This window comes from Microtus pennsylvanicus, chromosome 1 (genome assembly GCF_037038515.1).
Source record: "Microtus pennsylvanicus isolate mMicPen1 chromosome 1, mMicPen1.hap1, whole genome shotgun sequence".
In the NCBI taxonomy this organism is placed as follows: domain Eukaryota; kingdom Metazoa; phylum Chordata; class Mammalia; order Rodentia; family Cricetidae; genus Microtus; species Microtus pennsylvanicus.
Window position 1 is genome coordinate 219,981,182 of NC_134579.1, and position 17,108 is coordinate 219,998,289.

At 39.1% G+C, this 17,108-nt stretch overlaps 1 long non-coding RNA gene across 1 annotated transcript; it reads left to right on the top strand.

Annotated features, from left to right (window-relative positions):
* The first annotated feature begins 1,094 nt into the window (after positions 1–1,094).
* On the top strand, positions 1,095–16,656 carry LOC142842620 (uncharacterized). The gene is made up of 4 exons (XR_012909416.1): positions 1,095–1,120; positions 4,423–4,481; positions 15,297–15,391; positions 16,458–16,656. It is a non-coding gene; the product is annotated as an uncharacterized LOC142842620 (long non-coding RNA).
* The last annotated feature ends 452 nt before the right edge of the window (positions 16,657–17,108 follow it).

A 17,108-nucleotide genomic window follows, 5' to 3' on the forward strand; every position in this document is an offset into this window, starting at 1 on the left:
CACAAAATATAGCTATAACTTCCTATGAGTATAGCTATCTCTCCCAGCCCTGTAAATGGGCTCAGCTTTCATCCTGTGGAAAGCGTGGAGCTGCTTACTGTTCCAACGAAGAAGTTGACATCAAGTCTGTCTGCTTCTTCTCTGCTTCTTTTTTCCTACGTCTTCCTCTTTTTATTTTAATGAGCCAGGATCTCTCACTTGTTGAGGAACTTAATAATTGCGCCACACAATCCTGCATAATCTGGCTGAGTTTGAGAGGTCTGTGTGTCTTGCTATAGAGCTTTGTGGTTACACGTGCACGCCACCACGATTGACCTTCTAAATGTGTGTCGCAAGAATTTACTTCAGGTCCCCATATGTACATAGCAAGCCCTCACCTTCTAAGCTCTCTCTCTAGCTATCTTTCTTGCTTTTCGCTGCTTACATGTTTTGTTGAAAATCTTTGACCCATTTTCAGACTGATGCCCAACCCAGAAATTCAGTTGTTTACTCATAATATTTGAGAATAGTTATTGCTATCAAATTAGGCTATGCCAAATAGGAGCATTTCTACTAATATGACTAGTAAGGCATATAATATTTATAAATAATGGATAAAATGCTACTTGAAATATGATTTAATAAATGTTTTATTAAATCTTATTGAAGTTTATAATATTTTTGTTTTATAGGTTCACTGTTCAAATGGAAGGAACAAGGTAGACCTTCCTTTAGATTTAAGATGGCAAAAATTTACTTTGTTTTTTTTTTTACCCTACTGTACAGGAGCTGAAACAGCTTTCTTGAGGCACCTTTTATTATGGTTAAAGTAGGGAATTCTGGGAAATTGTAACTGTGAACTATGAAACTTCTAGTCACAGAGATAATGAGCAAAGGAAAGATGTGTTGAGGGCGACTCTGTGGGAATAAACTTGCCTAGCATGTATGAAGCCCCAAGCTTGATTTCCCCAGCAGAAAAATAAAGTAATAAGCAAATAAATAATAAAATCCTATTAGTAATCTAATCTTCTCTTTCTCCTCCTTCTAGTTCCCTGATTTTCAAGGGAAATTCTACCATGCTAACACATTATTCATGAAAAAACATGGTAACACATTCCTACAGAGGTACATAATGAAACAGGTAAGTGGATGAATATTCTGCTAATAAAGTCATTATTCATGAGGGAATATGTGAATAAAGAGAAAACTGACAATAATTTGTTTGAAATATCATAAGAAAATATTTTTGGGTTCTTTTACTATTAGGAATACTTGATGTGTTGTTTAGCCATCCAGCTCATTGGAAAATAATAGAACTATTAGAAGCTTTTTCTATTGTGTTTGTAGATTACAATTGCAGACTTTAATTAGACTCGCGCATGCATGATATTTTAGATCTTATAACTCTTGAGGAAAATGTGTCCCAAAGGCATTCACATATTGCATTTTTTTCTATGACAAATGAACTCCAAGAAGCTGATAAAGAACCTTTGCAGGAAAGTAAATAATGGTGAAGTTGACCAGATATGAAACAATTTAGACCAATTAGTAGACTTTATAACTATGTTTAAAGACAAAATCTTTATACCAACATTCACCTATATTCATAATGGCAAGAACATTGAAAAAAAAGACAAAATGGAATATGCTACCACCAGTCTTTAAAGTGCATGAAATCTATGTGAAATGGAAAATTGGATACCCTTTATTCCAAAAGCCTATTATACTCTTCAAGAGTTTAAATTAGGAAAAGTATTGAGTATATTTTAATATGCAGGTGAAATGTACTTAGACCAAAACTAGAAAAATTACAAGTATATTTTAAGTTTAACTTGATAAATTATATTAAAAGCAGAGAAATCAGTGTTCAAATTATTACAGATATAAAAATATTAAGTATTCCCCCTTTTCTTCTTCTAGTTTATCCTTACAAGCTCTTTCAGCCACATAGAAGCCTCAGGTAGTATTTAGTGCCAGAACCAAGCTGATAATGAACAGGGTGAAAAATAATGCATGCTAACAAGACTTTTACAAAGAAATCTGCCTGAGTTTAGGAGGAGAGGACACAGCTCGGAAGCAGGAAAGGTCTGCCAGAGACCTGTGTCCTTGCTATTGAACGGTCGGTGTGCTCTATAGGGGTCGCAGCTGGAACTGTCCATCCCTGAAGAATGTGAGCAATGTATGATTGGGAGGGCTTCTACTTGAAACAGAAATTTTCCTTTCTTCAGGACCCCTAAGGAGTGGGACTGGCTGGAGAGATGAGGAACCATAACTTTTCTGGAAGGGATTCCACAGCCTTCATTCTTGTTCCCTGTGAGAGAAAGGATCTGATACATGCTTCAGCAAGCCAATAACCATTTTACAACCCCACCTTTGCTTCAAAAGCATTGTTAGGGCTACCTTGTTATGACTGCCTGTTGTTATGAATATCTTGTGATCATGTCTTTGTTTCAGGAGATTGTTAAGACTAACTTGCTGTGCTTATATTCTGCTTTTGTAACCCTGCCTATTTTGCCCACCAAATCCCTCATGTGGAAATCTCCTATGGCTGAGCTATAAAATCCTTGTCCTTTTCTCATGCAATGTTGACCTCTCAAACCCTGCCTTAGGGGAAGGCAGCTGGTGTATGCCAATAAAAAAGCTTGGTTTAATTAATTTGGCATGATGACTTGGGTCAGTGGTCTTTCCACTTCCATTTTTGGGGTTAACAGTAGGCCAGACTGGTCTTGAACTGGTAATCTCCTCCTGACTTAGACTCTAAAGTGCTGGAATATATCTAACTAATAATTTAATTTTAGTTTCATTTAATTCCAGTATCTGAGACAAGAAAGTTGTAATAACACCTGGCAGTAATTTCCAACTAAGTTTATTTATGACTCAATAGACTTTGGTCATTGTCTTAGTTAGGATTTCTATTGCTGTGACGAGACACCATGACCATGGCTACTCTAATAAATGAAAACATTTAATTGTGGTGCCTTGCTTACAGTTACAGAGGGTCAATCCATTATCATCATGGTGGGAAGCATGGCCGTGTGCAGGCAGTTGTGGTGCTGGAGTAAGAGCTGAGAGTCCTACATTTCCCAGGAAACAAATCGACTGAGACGCTGGGCAGCATCCTGTGCCTAGGAAACCTCAACTCCCACTCCACACCCACTCCAACAAATCCACACTTCTAATAGTGCCACTCCCTAGGAGCTTATTGGGGCCAAATACATTTACACTACCACAGTCATCTTCCCTACCAGCTGGCAGAATTCTAATTGTCTTCCAGAGTTGTTCTAAAGGGTAACAAGAAAATAATCAGAATGTTCATAGTATCGGAACATCTAAGAGAATGGATTTCTAGCCATGGCTTTGATAGCTGGTCAGTATTATGGAATCTGAGTAGATGACATCATGAAGTCAAAGTATTGTTGGACTCAGTGTTTAAAATTTATGCTTCTGGACCCAGGTGTGATAGCATAGGCCAAATAATCCCAGTACTTGTGAAGCAAATTATATACCTAAAGAGAATTTATCTCAAAGAGACAAAACCAAACCAAACCAAACAATTTTCCTTTCTAAAATTTACCTGAGTCTTTGCCTATTGAGGTAGGCTTCCCCTCTGTATTCTGTGAATATGTTTTATTACCATTGGTTAATAAAAAAAGCAACTTTGACCTATGGCAGGGCAGAACATAGCCAGGCAGGAAATTCTAACAGAGATAGAGAGAGGGAATAGGCAGAATCGAGGAGACACCATGTAGCTGCCGAAGGAGTTAACATGCCACACTAGCAAGTTACAGCCTTGTGGTGATACATAAATTAATAGAAATGGGTTAATTTAAGATATAAGAGCTAACTAGAAATATGCCTGAGCTGTTGGCCAAACAGTGTTATAATTAATATAGTTTTGGGTGATTATTTGGGTCTGGGGCCGGGAAACGAAAAAGCAGTCTCCATTTACAGCATATATATTTTGACTTTTTTTGTGCTTCTCATGGCATTTTAAGATGCTTTCTTTAGCTGTAAAGTCTGATGTCAATCAATTCTCACTTTCCAATGTATAATTTCTATGTCTGTTTGGGGTTCAGACTTTTTATGTCTTAAAAATCCTGCCTTTGCTTTCTTAAAAATGCCAAGCTGGGACTATGGTAATACATACCTGTAGCCTCTGCACTTAAAAAGCAGGGGGGTTGAAAGTTCAAAGCCAGCCTTTGTAACACAGCGATACATTGTAAACAAGCCAATACACATGCAATCAAATCATTAACCATCTCAACAAAAATATAACTTGAAGTTTTATTCTTTTCTCTCTTTCTTACCTCTAATATTCATATTAGAGAATATTTCTAATCAGGAGGATTAAAAATGATGCGATACATTTTAAATTGAATGGAAGAAAACTGTGACCTTTCTTGTTACAATATTCACTGCTACTCTTTGTTCTGAAAATAACAGGTAATTGACAGAATTTTTGGAGCTTTGCATCAGCCATCCTTTGGCCTTTGATTTGACAGGTATAAAGCTAGCATCTTTATGCTATAATTTAGAGATGTATAAATGCACACTGCTTTCATGAATTAAGAAATGACTGTGATTCTATTATCACTGTATGAATTCTTAGCTGATTCATAGCAGAGTGCTGGGTACTTCTCTTTTATTGAAAATAGATTTTTTTCATATAATGTATTCTGATTAAGGTTTCCCCTTCCTCTGCTCCTCCCAGTTTCTTTTCCCTTCTCCTCCTATTGGGATTCACATCCTTTCTGTTTCTCATTAGAAACAAACAAGCATCTAAGGGATAATAAGATAAAATGAAATGCAAGATAGAACAAAAGCAAACACATTGGAATAGGACAAAACAGACAAACAGAAGGAAATGAGCCCAAGAAAAGATACAACAAACAGATATAGACTCAGAAACACACTCTTTGGACATTCAGGAATCCTATAAAAACAGAAAACTGGAAGCCATAAAACATATGCAAAGGACCTATAGGGTAAAACATTAGTAAATGAATAAATATAAAATGAAAAAAGGTAATATTAAAAAAGAGAAAAGGCTCTGACATGACATTATGAGACAAGGAACTTCCAAAGATGCCCTTGAGTTCATTTTTCTATTAGCTATCTATATCTGGGCATAGGGTCTACACTTAAGAGTGTTTGTTTCCCTTGAAGACTCCCTTGGAGAAGCTAAATTTTTATTTGCAAGTGGTTATCAACTGGAGATAATTGGGGTTAGGAACTGGGCTTATGTCTCTTGGGGAATGATATTTTAACTATGTAAACATTTGTTCAAGCTGAGGAATATTGCTTTAACTATATGAAGCTGTGTTACATTTCTTTTGCTGCATTTGTTTAATGATGTAAAGATGTATTGCATTTGTTTCACCTTGCCTGCCTGAGGCACCTGATTGGTCTAATAAAGAGCTGAACGGCCAATAACTAGGCAGAGAGGGACAGGTGAAGCTGGCAGGCAAAGAAAATTAATAGGAGAATAAATCTAGGCTCGAGAGAGAAAGTAGAAGAGAACAAGGAGAAAGAGGGACACTCCAGGGCCCAGAAGTCAGCCAGCCACCAGCCAGTCAGACATAGAGACAGCAGGAACGTAAGATAGAGAAAGAAAGAAAGTAAAAAGCCCAAGGGAAAATGTAGATAAAGAGAATTTAGGTTAATTTAAATTAAAAGAGCTAGCCAGAAACGAGCCTAAGCTAGGCTGAGCATTCATAATTAATAAGTCTTAGCGTCATGATTTGGGGCCTGCTGGGTGGCCCTAAAGAAAAACCTTGGTACATGTGGCCACTTCTCAGTTCTAGGACACCATCTGGTGCAGACCCATGTAGGCCTGTACTGCCCCAGTCTCTGTGAGTATATGCCTGTTGTGTATAGAAGGCCTTGTTTCCTTGGTTCCTTCATTCTCTCTGGCTCTTACACTCTTTCTACCTCCTTTTCTGCAGAGTTCCCTGAGCCATAGAGATAGGGATTTGATGGAGACATCCCTATTTTGGGGCTGAGGATTCCAAGGTCTCACACTCTCTGCATATTGTCTAACTGTGGCTCTCTGTATTTGTTCCCATTTCCTGCAGGAGGAGGCTTCTCTGATGATGGCTGAGCAAGCACAGATCTATAAGTAGAGCAGAAGTCGTGAGGAGTCATTTTATTGCGACATTCTTTTTGTAGAACAGTATTATTTGTTTCTTTCCCTAGGTGCCTGGGGTGTCTAGTTGTAGGTTCTCAGTCATCCAAGCAGTGTAGGACATGGGTTCCAACAGGACGAAAAGCAGGCCAGCCCATTGCTCTCACTACAGAATGGATCATAAATCTAATCAGATAAATGTTGGTTACTCTCACAGCTGCTTTGTGGTACTATTGCACTGGTGTATCTTGCTGACAGGATACTGTTTCAAATGGAAGGGTTTGTAGCTGAATTGGTATTCATGTTTCTCCTTTAATAGTGTGCAAAGTACCTTCCAGTACCAATAAGATAAGCCGGCGAGCGTGAAAACTCTTGGTAGGCACCAACTGAACTTCACGTTCAGTGAGTTGTGTAGGTCTTATTTTCAACACCAGGGTTTTGATGGGAGTTTGTGGAGAGCAGCCTAGAGCCTTAGTAACGGCCTGGTTGGTTTGAGGGTTCCCATGGGACACCTTTGGTCAACAACTCAACCAGAAGTAACCTATTCCTGGTGACGATGCTTCATTTGATGGTCTTTTAGAGTCAGTAGAACATCTATCCAGGCCCTTCTGGCTTTTAGAGTCTTCATTGAAAAGTCAGATGTAATTCTAATAGGTCTTCCTGTAAATGTTATTTGGTTCTTTTCCCTTGCAGTTTTTAATTTTTTTCTTATTCTTCATGTTTAGTGTTTTATTTATTATGTGTCACAGGAATTTCTTTTTTGGTCTTTTCTATTAGGTGTTCTGTGTGCTTCATGTACCTTGATAGGCACTACCTTCTTTACATTGGAAATCTTCTATGATTTCACTGAAGATATTTCCCCAGTCTTTGAACTAGGTTTCTTCTTCTTCCTCTATTCCGTATTATTCTTAAATTGGGTCTTTTCATAGTGTCCCAGGTTTCCATGTTTTGTGCCAGAATATATTTTTAGATTCAACATTATCTTTGATTGAGGTATGCATTTCTTCTATCTTGTTTTCAGTGTCTGAGATTCTCTCTTCTATCTCTTTTATTCTGTTGGCGAGGCTTGCCTCTGAGGTAAATGCACGAGTTCCTAAACTTTTCATTTTTAAATTTTCCTCAGTTTGGGTTTTCTTTTCTTTTTTATTTCTATTTCTACTTTCAGATCCTGACCCGTTTTCTTCATTTCCTTTCACTGTGTGTTTGTGCTTTCATGGATTTCTTTTAGGAATTTATTCATCTCCTCTCTAGGGACTTCTATCATATTCATAAAGACTATGTTAGGGCCTTTGCTTTATCCTTCAGCTATGTTGCATTTCCCAGGGTCTACTGTAGTAGGGTTGTTGGGCTCTAGTCAGGACACGCTGTCCTGGTTATTATTGACGGTGATTTTAAGCTGTTGTTTAGGCATCTGAGTTGGTAAAATTGTAATTTCAGGTGCCGATATATGGCCTTGTCTTTGTTGAGTGGCTGTTTTGTTCCCCAACTTCTATTGCTCTTTCTGATTCTTAGGGGAGTGTGGTGGCTATGTGGACTGGTAGTGAATGCTCCTGGGATTCTGCTAGGTGTGGCCACTGGGGGATCCCTGTAAAATGTGTTTCTGGGTATTGGGAATGTGGATAGGCCAGTAGGATTGGGCTGGGGGAGGAAAGTTGTGTTCCACTGGGGGATCAGTTTAGTTCCGTGGGAATGGGGCAGAGAGTGAGGAGAGGCACAGCAGGGGTCTGCTACAGAGCTGGGGGTGAGACTGTGGCACTGGCTTTGGAGGAGAGAAGGGAATGTGAGGATCTGAAGCTTCTCTGATAGGTGAGGCTGGTGGGTCCCGAGGGAATGCCCGCTGGAGTTGGAGGCTTGGATAATGGGCTGAGTGGGGAGCAAGGCTGGAGAACATCTGCATGATCCACTGGTGATGGGGGCAGAGAGAAATGGAAAGCCACAGCTGTGGTCTCCTGCAGAGCTGGACGTGAGGCTGGGGCGTTGGATTTGGAGAAGAGGGAAAAGCTAAGATCTGCAGTTATCCTACTTGTGAGGTAGAATAAGGTGTAGAAAAGACCTACTACTAGATATTGCTTCGTTGACTTCCTTAGTGACTTACTGAAAGAATTGCTTGTACTGCCGAGTAGTCAATCATGACTTCCCTTGCTGCCTGGAACAGAATGACCTGGAGAAATAGTTGAGACGATGGCCAGGTGCCCTGTTACATGCAGGCTTCTGTAAACTCTTGCTTACTGGCCTGACCTACTTTGTGGTTTTAGAGTATAAAATGAGAATACAAACTAGACCTGGCGTTGAGGCTCTCTGGATATATTCTGGTGTGTGTCCACTGATGTCGTTGCCTCTCTTCTACTTCACTGGTGTAAGAATACTTATTCCCAAAGGATTGTGGAAACACCTTCTTTCCTGACCCATGTGTTCCCTGGGAATGCCTGTTAGTACAGGGGCTATGATGAGCAGATGAGTGGGGAGGAAGAGAAAGATCTCTGTGGTCCACTGAGGATGGGGGTACAGCGAGGGGGTGGGGGTGGAAACACAGTTGGTTTGCCACAGAGTTAGAGGCAAAGGTGAACATCTGCAATTAGCCTTATCTGCTTCCTTACTTTTTATTTCTTCTTTACAAACAGCTAATTAAATGTTATTTTGAAGATCTTGGTCATCAACAAAACTCCGATTATTTATTAGAATAAAATGTGCTTATGTAGGGTAAATCATACTTCTTAGTTTATTATTTTGAATATGTTTTATCATTCTGTGCTGGGAATTGTACCCAGGCCTTCTGAGTGTATTGATATAGTTGTAGATGGAATTCAAGATGAGAAATGAAAAGCAATAAAAAGCTTTCGGGGAAATAAAAATCAAAATTATATACCTATTCCCTAGCTTCAGATATATTTTTATTAATAAAATAATTTAAGCAATTGTTCTGGAATAATATAGAGAAAGTAAATGAGTGCTATATCATCAGGAATATATATGGCACATGAAATATATGTCACCTTTTCATATGCAAATAGCCTGTCGGAATGATTATTCTGGGGATTTTACTGAAAAATATTTTTCATACAGAACTCAACTCTTCCCACTTTGATAGTTTATTCTTGCTTTAGATTAAAGTATGTTCACAAAAAGGTACAAATGTACTTTGGAACAAAACACACTTGAAGGTACACATACAATGAAAACAGCATTCAAACATTAAAATTTTGCACAAATAGGGAAATATATTTCTTGTAGGGAGGCCGCTTGTTTCCTAGCCGCTTGGCAGCTCAGATTCCTGAAATAATCACACAGAAACCATATTATTTAAATCGCTGCTTGGCCCATTAGCTCTAGCTTCTTATTTGCTAACTCTTACATCTTAATTTAACCCATCTCCATTAATCTGCTCATCACCACGAGGTCGTGACTTACCAGCAAAGTTTCAACACGTCTATCTACAGCAGTGGCTCCATGGCTTCTCCCTCTGACTCTGCCTTCTTCCTCCCAGCATTCACTTTAGTTTTCCTTGCCTAGCTCTGTTTTCCTATAGCTCTTCTATAGGCCCAAAGCAGTTTCTTTATTAACCAATGGTATTCACAGCATACAGAGGGGAATCCCACATCACCTATGTGCTATACCTAAAATCTATGAGAAAGAGATCATTAAAAATTTAGCATAAGTCTCAGTTAGTCACATACATCATGCTCTTTTCTCTCTCCTCTCCCAAAGCACATTTGCTGGCCTGTTACTCCAGTTTTGCTTCCGTATACAGTGCCTTGTGGCTAGCATTCTTGAGGAGATTTGCAATAATAATCTTTGTAGACAGAACTTCAATGAAAGTTAAAATTCCAAAATTTGTGTTCTGATTTTACAGTTCATTTCCGTCTGGGTATCCTCCTGCATGCAGTTTACGTGCATTTCCTGTCTGGGTATCCTCCTGCATGCAGTTCACGTGCATTTCCTGTCTGGGTTTCCTCCTGCATGCAGTTCACGTGCATTTCCTGTCTAGGTATCCTCCTGCATGCAGTTCACATGCATTTCCTGTCTGGGTATCCTCCTGCATGTAGTTCATGTGCACTTCCTGCTGTGTAGCTCTGGCTGTCCTGGAATTCACTGTGTAGATCAGGCTGGCCTTGAACTTACAGAGATCCACCTGCTTCTGCCTCCCAAATGCTGGGATTAAAGGCATGAGTCATTATATTAGGCTAGCCCCTTTCTGAAGAAGAAAGTAGAAAAAACCCAAGCATGTTCATCATTTGCTTCAGAAGTTGGACATAGGGAGTTTTCTTGTTTGTAGGGGTAGCCCCAGCCAATCACCTTGCTTGTAGGGTGAGGTCACCTGAGGATATTTTTTACTAATAAATGTTGCTGGTGTGGTCTCCCTCCGCCCCTTCTGCTTTCTTGTTCTCCGCTGGAACCACGGGTTCTTTGAGTCTTTCCCTAATTAAAGATGAATATATTATAATTTCTGTCTGCCTTCATTTACACTGCTACACTTGTTCAAATTTATTATTATTTAAGGATTTAATAAATATTATTTATATTTATAAATGAAAAACATTTTTCACTGAAGAATCATATAAGTAATTTATTTGAGAAAAAATTCTATCTAACTGTAGAAAAGAATATGTAATAGTATGAGTGTATGACCAAAGTATATTATATGTATGTATAAAAACATGAAATCATTTATTTTCTATATTTAATATATCCTAATAAAAAGAAATTTTAATTTTTTTCAACTAAGAAAATTAAAAGTGCTTAAGTATATACAGTTATAAAGTAAGTCACTCAGAAAAAAATCCATCTATCAAGGCTTCCACAGCAAAAGAGGCTTACACTCTCTGTCTAAGTCTGTGTACAATAGGTTGTGTTGGCTGTAGTTAACACTACAGCGAAACTACAGTGAGCTTTGTCAGCATTATCCCCACAGCAGTGGAAATGTGTTTCCGTAGAGCTGTACTTCTTTGCCACTGAGAAAGAGATTAGTGGCTAAAACGTTTCTGTAGTATCTATGTCCGGAGTAGATGTCCCTGCCCCCCCCCTTCACTTTGATATTTACATCAATTCCTGGTATTTCCAGTCCTCAGACCTCATCAAAAGGTTCAGTGGACATTTCACGTGAAAGCCTGGGACTGTAAGTAAGTAGCGAGAGTGTGGTCATCCTCTACTAAAGCTTTAGCAATTGCTCTGTGCTGTTGCCCCCTGCCGAGTGTTATCATTAAATGGCTTAGGAATGAGCTCAGTGCTTACAACTCATTTGGGTGATTACTTGCAGGAATTGCTGATGAAGTCCTAACAGAGCAAAAAGCCTGGCTAATTAACAACTTCACAGTTGTTAGATTATAGTTTACCGTTGCTACCGTCATTACTTACACTGCTGGAATCTGGAGGAGAATTTTTAACATGAATAACACGGCCTGTGCTTATTTCCCGATCTACAGTGGAAGTCATCACCGGTGCCCCCCATGCTTTAATCTTCTGCTACATTTAATTTTCTATTTTTTTTCACTCTAGTTAGTACTTTGCCAAAATTTGTTGTTTTTGGATTTCTATAATTTACTCAATTTTTGTCTTCCTTGTTGCTTGTAAGTACATTTTTATAATGTATTTGTATTGCCTGTTACATAGTTACATACAACTGATATAATGTTTATAGGGAATGGGGTAGGAAGAAATTCTAAAAAATATTGAGAATTTTCTCTGGCAGCCATATATAGACTTGTTGCAAGCATGATTTAATTTTCCCAGCAGTTATGGATGACACACTCTTGTGCATACTTTTTGTATGAGGACATTGAGGTGCCAACATGTCTGTAATATAACAAGTGCCTAGTTTGGACCTCCATGTGTTGTTCTTGAGTTCTCCCTCTGTTAACTGTTCCAGAGTTAGTGTAAGTATCTACTACATTCCACAAATTAAGACAGAGGCTCCGTGGATCTGACATGCATGAGACACAATCCTCTTCTCTGTTATAGCTCCCGTTTCAGAGAGGAGGAAATGGGAAGAATAAGCAAATTCACAGGATAGAGTGAAGGTAGTTGTTATTCACAGGTAAGCAAAGAGGAGGAGATACATTAATAAGATCTATCATGGCTATAACGCACTGTTTATATTTACTTGACATCCCATCTTCTACTGGTCTCTTTCTGCTCCCTTAGGGTCCTCCTTCTCCTTATTTGCTTGTGAGAGAAAATGTGTGGTAACTTTCTTTGTATGACTGCATTTTATCATGTTGCAGGCTGTTTGAGGTGTTCCATAATTGCTTCTACCTAAGTTCTCTGGACCTCCAGTCAGCAACCAGCCTTTAGAGTATGGTCCGAGGGGCATGGGAACGCTGAAGACCCATTATAGGGCTTGGCTTAGCTTCTAGTGCCAGGGTTGTGTTTTATCTCTACCTTCTTAGGTTTTCAGCTATTATAAAAGTCAAAGTCTTCCCACCATCTTTTGTATGAGGAGGATCATATCAGGCCCCAATTTCAAGCAGCGGGAGTCACCTGTATCCCCAGTTTGCATGGTTTTAGTGGAATAGAAGAGTAAGAAAGTCCATAAACTGAATGACATCATCAGAAGCTGCAGAGTGAGCCAGAAGAGACTGAGGAAATCATATAATGTTTGGGAATTTGCAGAAATTCTAAAGCAAGACCCAGGATTCTATAGGGATTGGAGTCGATCATAAGAGTTGGGCAACCTTATCACAAGTGGTTACAAAAATGAGTTCAACTATGTGGAAGGAAATGTAAGAAGTGCAATTGGCTGAGTGTGTGTGTGTGTGTGTATTTGTGTGGTGGTGTTTAACATTAACTTACAGCAGCAATGGGGTCATGATCAAGAGCACCTTAAGGGTCTGTTCTCATTACCACGTCATCTGCCCACAAGTTTTTATAGTTAATCCTCATTATTAATAGGAGTACTAAGCTAATGAATATCCAACCAGGGAAAATACAGGGCCCTGTCCTCCTGTGCTGTCAGATCATTTTCATCAGCCAATCAACACACGACCTTGTCATTTGTGTGTTTCTGTTTAATTACACCGTACTTAACACATATTGTTGATGGATTAACACTGAGGAGCTGGTTGTCAGCATTACAGCTCAGGTTCGAACTAAGCTTATTCAACACATGTATTTTCTCTGTAGGACACATCGCAGCCTTCCTGTGTTTAGGAATGACAGACCGTTCTTCAGCTCTTCCCTTGAAGGACATTTCAAACAGCAAAGTCACCAAGGGAAAAAAGTCATTAAATTTGAAGAAAAAAATGGCATTGAGTAGATCAAAGGAAAAGCTAATTGTTGTAACTCACAAAAGTAAGCAGAAATGAGAAGATAGAGTTTCACCTGCCAACCAGTGCCTGGTCAGCTTGCAAAGGCACAACACTATCTCAGACGTCTTCCTTCTCCAAACATGGGAAGCACAACAAATGCATTGGGGTTTTAGTAAGTAGGCAGATCATAAATATGGAATCCCTAGATGAAGAGGATCAACTGCACCCTTTCCCTAGTAGGTGTCAATCTGTGCTTAGGATTTGGCAGCCCCTGCAGAATCTTCAACTTTATTTCCAGTGTTGCAAATGAAAAGCAAAACATAACCTTTAAACACTTCTATTTAAGGCGATGTTAGAGAAAGAAGACGACTTTAGAATCCCCCTCTGTAGTTTTGATTTTGTGGCTGCAAGGATGTATCTGTAGGCTTAGCAGAGAACTGGAGGAAGAAGTCACTAAAAACTCAGAGCTCAGTTGTTCAGCCATAGTCATTCTTTCTTAAGAACACTTACTGAAGTGTGTGTGTGTGTGTCTGTATAGGCATGTGTGTCACTGTTAACTCATGGTGGCCAGAGGACACCTGGAAGGCGGTTCTCTGCTTTCACCATGTGGCTCCACAGAATCGAACTCCGGTCGTCAGGGTCGGAGGCATGCACCTTACTTTCAGACCCATCTCACAGTATGACTAGTTCTTCCTTCCTGAAGAATAGTTGTAGAAAAGCTTGAGGTTGTTCAATATGGCTCAAAACATTTGTTCCACATTCCAAGATATCTAGTTGGTGTTAAAATTCCAATGGGAATTTTTAATTTTTTTTTTGCTGAGGTGTGGCTCAGTGATATAACACTTATCTAGCACGTATGAAGTCTAGAGTTTGATCCTAGAGCTGAAACAACAGAAAGATAATAAATATTATTTATATATGGCATTCATCAGTGGAGGCGCTGAGACAGTGAGGTTTATAAAGCATTAGAACAGGAGCGAGTGAGACACAGAACTAGAAAGCCAGCTGCCTTTGAAAGGTTAGGAAAGAAGTCCTGGAGGTGTGTCATGAGGGCCACTGTAAAAAATGTGTTAATGAAACAAAAATACTTTAAAGCTGATGAAGCCTTAAGGAACTCAGAATTATAGGTGCTTAATTCAAAACCTGAGTTTTTCTATCAGATGTGGGGTTTGGGGAGAATGTGATGGAATTCTCTAATGGGTCTGTATTCTTGCTTAGCTCTCCTTTCCTCTGAGGAATGGTTATCTTTAATTTTCAAGTTCTAGGATTAGATAAGCATGGTGTGATAAGATAATAGAGCTGTATTAATCGAATCATTCTGGAGCTTAATTTTCTGAACTTGAATTCACTAACACCATGCTTAACCTGATGAATTAATTATAGCCTCTAGCACTCAGTCTTGTGCATGAGAACTCAAAGGGTGTTTACTGCTATGAACTAAATTGAAAAAGACACAGTTTCTTAGATTTAAAGGAATCTAGCTATTTAGCTTTTGTTTATTTCACACATTTCAGGTCACTACACATAGAGTGGGTGGCCAAAGGGCATGAACCATCATAAGCAGGTAAGGCATGCATTCCCTTAGCACTGCTTGGCCTACTAGAGCTGGGATAATACAAGGCAAAGTCTTTGAGGTTTTAAAAAATGTATTATGATTAGACGATTCCACTTTAGAGAGAAATATTCATGCAAGCCTGTGCAGATGCAGCATGCCATAGAGCGATATACTCATGCAAACATGCACAGATACAGCATGCCATAGAGAGAAATACTCATGCAAGCATGCACAGATATAGCATGCTGTAGAGAACCACCTCAACATATCTATGACTAATGAAAATATACAAAAGTTTGTGACTAACTCCTTTACCTAAAGGTGTACATAATTTCTTTTACGTTAAAGTATCTTAACTGCTAAAAGATCCCAAATACTTTGTTTCTGATCTAAACAGTTGCTTTTGTTTATTTTGATGGATTCAAGTCGGAGTTTACGAGTGCTGGGCCAAGGAACCTAGAGATGGTTGAAAAAAGAGAAAAACATGAAATGGTAAGAGAGTGCTTATAATGGTGTTCACATCCATATTATTTGACAAAATTACCTCCTTGTGTCATTGCAGTATTTACTTAGTTGTCAATACAGAGAAAGCACTTGTGGTACAGTTTGTTTTCAACTTCCCTGGGTTTTGCTTTGACTGACAAACGGATGCAGAAATTCTAACGTTCTTTGATGGACAGAGAATCTTCTAGGCAAGAGTCTCTGCTTCCCTATCCTGAAAGAAAGGCAAACTCATTAATGTGGGACTTGACTTTACAACAAAAACACTTTTATAAAAAGAAGAGGTCTAGTTATTCATATAGTAGGCCCTGTGTCCTGTTTCATAATTTATATAAGTTTAGTATTCTTATATTCAGATGGGTATGATCTATTTTCCTGATCATGCTTAGGTCTGACTCACTCTCAGTTATCCGTAGAAAGATGAAAATCAGAAAAGGGAAGGGAATGGCATAATGCCTCACTAAGTGGGTACCACCTGATAGATCATGTGTTAGACTATTCTAAACACATTATTGTATTTGATCCACTAGACAATTTGTGGCAGTAAAAATATGTTTATAGTGAAAGGCTGAAACTCACGAAGTTTGCATTGTTTTGATCAAACTTCTATATGTAGTGTTGATGGACAATGAATTTAGACTCAACAGGACACCGAGAATGGCTAGGATTCGGAGACCCCTGAGCTGGAAATGACCTGAGTACCTCCTCCTTGAGGTACTAGAAGGTGCCATGTGATAGAAGAAATGCTGCACTGGAAGGTGCATGTAAGGTTCCAGAGAGGAAGGCAACTAACAGTCCTACTCAGCCATGACACCGATGACCCACAACAATCAGCTTGCTACTAAGGGTGCAGTCGTGGCTTGCATATCAAGGTGGAGACCAGCTTTCTAAGTTGGACTTAAGAATCACTCAACTATAGTACATGACTGGTACTGGAAGTCTAGCCAACTACTCAAGGATAGTGAAGTCATGGATCTTGGAGGAGAACCTACAACCACTTCTTTGCTAAAGCAGCCTAATGCCTAACTACATTCTAAATATTTGTTTTTATATCCAGAGGCAATGTAGTCCACAGCTCTTATTGAGGAAACCTCTTTGCATTGGATGGAGACCATGACACAAAAATCACAACCAACCAAAATGCAGAGTTATGGAGCCCAGTCCAAACTGATGGATCCATCTATAAAACAACTCCCACACCTAAGGTTCAGGGAACCTCTCTGAAGAGGGTTCAAAAAGATCGCAGGAGTGGAAGGGTAAGGGAATCTCTGTGAAATTGAGTCTTCTAGGGATGCCAGAAGCCACAACTGTAAAGTCTCACCAACAGGACTGTCTAAACATGATCAACATGTCTTTGTTTATAGGATGACAACAATACATGCATTAAAGTGGACGAGAAAAGCTCATGAAACCTCAAGTCTACATGAAGAACCACAGGCAACTCAGGAATGCTGGGAGTGAGGGAGAGAGTCCCCAGGGAAGAGGACACCAATTGGTCTGAATATCGTATGGTCAACCCTGAAAACATACCTACAAATAGCATTATACAGTCTGAGCAGGCTGTATTTGTATGTATATACATATATGCGTGTAACAGTTATGAAAAAGAAATGAACTTGAAAGAGGGCAAGGGAGCATATAGGAAGATTTAGAGGGACAAAAGGGAAGGGAAAATGACATAATCTCAAAAATGGAAAGAACTCATTTT